Below are 5,934 nucleotides of genomic sequence, written 5' to 3'. Positions count from 1 at the left end.
TTGTTAAATGCAATAATGTTCAGAGTACAAACCAACTGAGTAGTTATATTCAAGAAACATATTATTGATATTGGTATAAATGACTGGTGTAATCTACCTTATGGTGTGTTTATCAACAAAATCTTGTCACTCAGCCAAATTGTTCTTACCAGTGAAACTAAAATCACATGTAAAAGAACCAATGAAATTGGAAAAGCAATGCTAACATGCATTGGTTTGAAGAAAACTGCCTTGGGATGGATATTCAGTGATGTAAAAACTCCAACCAAAGACAAAGATGAAGTATCTGATTCTGATAGTGAACAAACTTCTTTATCTCCTAAGTCTGAGTTTGAGAAATTTGTGGTGAATAAGTTTGAGAAAACCTCCAAGAGAGCTATCAAGATGAAGAAATCTCTTATGTGAATGAACGAGAAAATGGATGAAATTATTAAGAATTATGTGGAAAGCTCCACATCAACAAAAGAATCAACTGATGAGGATGATGTGTCTAGTGAAGAGGATTCTACGGAAATATCTAAATCAGAATAGGTTTACATGACTACATGATTTAAGTCTGATTGGTTGTTCTGTTTTGATTGTAGTGTTTTATGTTTCTTTTGTAATAGCTGACTTTATATGCCACTTATGTTTTGTTTGATCTGATTGTACTTCATGTTTAAATATCAATGAAATTAGAGTTTCTGGTTAACTCAATCTGTGAATGAAAAATTATATCTGTGATTGGTGAAACTGATAAGATTAAATCGATTTCACTATACTTGTATGCAAATGAGTTATTGCTTATTGTCATATTCATATATTTGCATACTCACATATTATCTGTGATAATTCCTGTAATGCATTGATTCTAAAATGTTTGATATGGAAAGACCTTGAAAAGGTTTTGCAGGAACATTATTTGTTGACAGAGATCAAGTAGAAAATTAACTTACAAGACAACCATAAAATCGATTCTGATTGTGTTCAAATTGATTGAGTTTCGATAGTGGTTTGAAGATTCCAAACTTGGAATATTTGACATCTTTAAACCTTGTTTTATATTATATTCAATGTTTATTCTTCTTATATCTCTATGCTTATCTACTGTATCTATTTTTTGAGATAATAATAGATTAAACTGTGTTATATGATTGAAATTGTATAAATGTTGCTTTGATATTATTGTGACATATCTTATATGATACAATGTTGATATATGCTAATACATGCTCGGATATTTACTCTTATTACTGCATTGTACATCTGTGTTTTGAGATTGAAACAAGCATAATGGTAGGGGGAGCATTGCATATTATTGATACACTACAGGAAAAGCGCTGATTACCGAGGGTCATTTATCGACGGCTTTAGAGCCCTCGGTAATGACTTAGTGAATTTAATTACCGACGGTGTAAGAGCCTTCGGTAATATCCTCCATTAATTTTTCCCGTTCCACTCTGTTCCCGCTCTGCAAAACATTCTCACCAACAGCTCGTCCCTTCTCCAAAATCAAAAATGCTAAACCCTAGCTAGTAGAAGACTTGGTTTTTGCTCGAAGACTTGCTCGAAGACTGGCTAGGAAATCGTTCGACAAGTGCTTTGCAGTGATTTCTCCGACGAAGTGTATATTACTTTCGTTCTCATTTTCTTTCAATTCCTTGCACGAAACCCCTTCTCATTTTCCCCCAATTTGATAAATGTCTTGCAGAATCTTGGTGGGTAGGAGGCTCCATTAGGTTTGAATCGTGGTGGGACTAGGGTTTGGTGGTTGGCAGAGGCTTCGTGGTTCGTCGACGTGGGCGTGAGAAGGCGACGATGCTTAGGAAAGGCTCGCTGGTCTGTTCAGCGAGGTGAAAGTTTGGTGCAGCTCTAAGCTTGGACGAATAAGCCGTCTCGTGTCTGCAAATCGAACCAGGTTTTAAATTATTTGCGAAACCCCTATTTGCTAATATATCTTGATTTCAACTGGTTATATTTTCTGGATGGATGCTCGTTCTTCTCGTGTGGACTTGAGAAGTGAACAAGTCATAACGATGTTGCACTTACCGAGTAGACCTTACATTTGTTAGTGCCTCCTTTAGCTACTGTCTCACCTTTATAATAGAGAAATTAGTGAAGCACAACCTCTCATTCATGCTCAACTCAAATCTATCTTTGGACTTTGTATTTTTCAGGAAGATTTTCTTTTAGATCCTATTTTCGATTTCTAAACTCTATTTCTAGGAATCTAAGTTCCCAATATTGGCAAGTCCATTTTGAAGTCCGAATCTCCCTCAAAAGGTTAGGTTTAGTGGTACTTAACAAGATTAATACTAACAACATGTTGCATATTCAAAGGCCTCATGTGGCCCTTTCTCCTGATATTTGTACTTGTGCAGATCCAGTTTAGAAACTGTATCCATCTTTCCTTGAATTGTAAATTAGCCACTTTCCATTGAAATAATCTTTAAGTATTCCTAGATAAGCATTATGTGAATGTGTTTCACAACTTTGGTTTGGAGCCCTTTTTGGTGGTTTAGAATAAAGGTTATGGTAAAAAGGAAGGAAGCTCAAAACTGTATAGCNNTTTATGCAACGTACAGTAGTGTGNTGTTTATTTATAGCCACTTTCCCTTGAAACAATCTGTATGGATTTTGCAGCCGTGTGCTGTTTATACAAGATGCTTACACTTTAAGAGTGTTTCTTTTCCCTTGAACTTGTTGTGGGATANGATTATGTCTGTGGCCTCTTTTTGGTGTTTCTCATGGTTGTTTCCTTTGGTAGCTTGCATTGACTTATATGAACTGCAGCTTTGCTGCATTCTTGAATCTTCAGATGTGTTGTTGTCTGCAGTATATCTCTGTCCCTAGTTGTATTCTTCTATGCTCTCTAATAAAGTANTTTTTTATATTAAAAAAAGTTAAGTTGTGGAAATTTAAACACGGTGGTGAGATCTCAAGAATGAGATTGCTNGAAATTTCAGGGTAATTGCTTGACTATTCTATCAGTTTAGATTGATTAAAAAAATTACGATGAAATTTCATCATAAAAATGGCAAATGATATAATAGGGAAGGGATACAGATTTCTATGTTAGTATTTTTGTGACTAGAATGAAATGGTGGAAAGAAATGAGATGTGTGAAAATAAGTTCTCTTTTTCAATATTTATAAAAGAGTTGATGTAGAATGCATGACAAGTGTAAGTCATCGGATGACAAATTGCCATATGTGTGGTTCTGCATTGCCCAATGTTTCAATTCTTAAATTTTCATTACACATTTACAACACTAAATATGACACTGATTTAATCACAGAGGTGAGATTCTGTACTTACAATTTCCATTTAGAAGTAAAATTAATTAATCATGCTTCTTTGAAATACTTAATAACAGTAATTTTCTACGTCTCTAGTGTCCTGATGAGTGGCTTCTTCAAATTGCATGTGGCATCAAGGTATTGTGCCTTACCTTTATATATTTTGTTTGTACTACAAATAAGATTTTGATTTTGATTCCTACTTTCTGGTATAACATAAAACTTTCTGCTTGTGGCATAATCAGTGTGTTAATGACTAGAAAAATCAGCTTATATTAGGCTTGCCTCAAAATGATATTTATGCACTAAATGGGGCAATTCAAGCAAATCTTGAGTTGATAATTTTAATTTCTTTTGTAGACTATTGTGCTTGTACCGGTTCTTCCACTAGGGGTTTTGCAGTTTGGTTCATTTGAAGAGGTACGTATATATAGTATTTGAATCCTGACCCAGACAGGCTGTGGCTTTTACAATTAAAATGGTACCCTAATGCATGCATATTTATTACTCTTGTCTACAAATTCTTACAATCTTGTCCCCCACCATAAATTTTGGATTTCTGTTTTGAAAAAAGATCTTGAATTTTGTATTTGATTCCTCCTTTAAAGTGGTGAACTTTAGATGATAAAATATGTTGAGCTATAACAGTGGATTTTGGTCTATTTCACCCATTTTGCATATCTGCTATGGCTCCTTTTGAGGTGTTTCCTTCTGCACCCTGTAAATTTCTTAGGCGCCTTTCATGCATTTTAAAATCCTATTCATAGGTGAACATAAGGAGTGTCCACGAAGCAGTAGTGATTGGTGCTGCTTTGTCTCTGTCATCTTCTGCATTTGTCCTACAGGTATCTGTTTGTATAATTTGTTCACCTTGTTTGCATGAAAGACATGATGTTGATGTTGATGTATCTATTTATACTTTAATGGAAACTTTTTTGGCAATAGTTTGTAAATATGTTTCTTTGATCATTAAATACTTCGAATATTGAGATATCACCATCATGNTGCTATTAATAACCATCACTATATGTGTCTTACATCTTCAATAATCATGCTATGCAAGATGATGCATCCATCTTAGTATATTCATATTAAATAGTACTAANNGCTACAATTTAGACAGTAAAATTGATGGCAAATAAATAAGACTAAAGCTTAAATCGATGGCAATCATAGGGATCAAATAAATAGTTTCAAACACACCAGACTATACAATTTGCAAATAATTCTTGTTCTCTGTATCAAACCCAATATTCTTCTCATTTAATCTCCTTTGTCTTTTCCAATGGTTCAAAAACAGAAAAATACACAAACAAATTATTTAGGGCTAATCATGAAAACCTTTGGCATATCATCTGNAGGGTAATAGTTATTTGCTAGATGCTTTAAAACCTTGCTAAAAGAACTTCTTATCAATTACTTTCCACTAAACTAAAATCTCTCGTACTACCAAAATGATAATCATACCAAACAAGTCTAAAACAGTCTCCACATTGTGGTTAATGCACTGGACAGAAAACATACCTACAAGCCCTTCAAGTTCCCTTCCTAAATCAAATTCTGCATCTTCTAGGACCAGTTTTCCAGATTCCACCTAAAGTATTTATAGTGTTAGGAAACTTTTGGCAGCAGTGCAGAGGTAAAGGGTTGAACAAGATTGTTTGGCCAATGTGTCACCTTACTCAGATCCAAGATGTTGTTAAGAAGACGGAGCAGATCAGAGCATTTTCTTATTTGAGTCACGGTTGAATATTGTTCATTTGTGAGACAGTCATGAGATATGAGAATGTCAAGCAACCCGATTACTGCTGCCATAGTTGTCCTCAGTTCGTGACTGTTATTCACCAAAATATAGCAACCATGAAGCACTTTTTGAATGCTCAATGGAAAGATAATCTCGGACTTGTAAACCAAATCAAAGGATAGGTCATTTGAATAGCTTGAGTACAGTATCATAAATAGAAAGGATCAAATTTATAGTAGTAACCAATCAACATGTTTCAAAACNCAATAAGTTTTACCAATACATGAAATATATAAATTTAGTGGTCTCAGATTCCTTATTGACTATTTGTTGATAAAATTGTTTCTTTTTTCTCTAAAACATTAACTTAGATCATATATTGGATAAAGAAAGCTTTTCTTTTATGTTTTTNAGAACTTTACTTGAAAAACAAACCTCATGTTTGCAAGGAATTGACTTTTGTAATTGCTGGATGCCTCTGCTTTTCTTCTTGCTTCCAGTTGACTTATCAGTTCTGCTCTTAGATTCATTTCCTTTGATACTCCGTTTGTCAATATCAGAATGCAAACACACCCAATGACTAAAATACATAATGATGCAGATATCAGAATAACCAGTGTTTTGAAGGCTCTTTCATCAACCTGTCCCATGATATACTTTCTTGGTATGATAATCACACCAACCTGTACAAAGTTTAAATCACATTCCGTACACACTCAGAAAGTATAATAGGATAGTTGGTTACTCAAAACAAAAATGAAATAAAGGCAGAAACTTTTCCTACAATGTTTCACTTCACCTTATCATGAAAAGTAATGTTATTAGCAAGATAAAATGTTACTATCTTTACCTCAAAGTTTGCAATTTCATGAGTACAGTGCTTGGGAATGCCTGCTGCTTCTCTTGAATGGT

General features: G+C 34.1%; 1 long non-coding RNA gene across 1 annotated transcript; it reads left to right on the top strand.

Annotated features, from left to right (window-relative positions):
* The first annotated feature begins 3,257 nt into the window (after window positions 1-3,257).
* Window positions 3,258-4,000, top strand: LOC111240771. Its single transcript, XR_002666328.1, has 3 exons — window positions 3,258-3,279; window positions 3,375-3,416; window positions 3,639-4,000. It is a non-coding gene; the product is annotated as an uncharacterized LOC111240771 (long non-coding RNA).
* Window positions 4,001-5,934: the final 1,934 nt, after the last annotated feature.

This window comes from Vigna radiata, unplaced genomic scaffold (genome assembly GCF_000741045.1).
Source record: "Vigna radiata var. radiata cultivar VC1973A unplaced genomic scaffold, Vradiata_ver6 scaffold_359, whole genome shotgun sequence".
Taxonomy (NCBI): Eukaryota; Viridiplantae; Streptophyta; class Magnoliopsida; order Fabales; family Fabaceae; genus Vigna; species Vigna radiata.
Note: the sequence above shows the minus strand (reverse complement) of the source record. Positions and strands in the feature narration are given on the sequence as shown.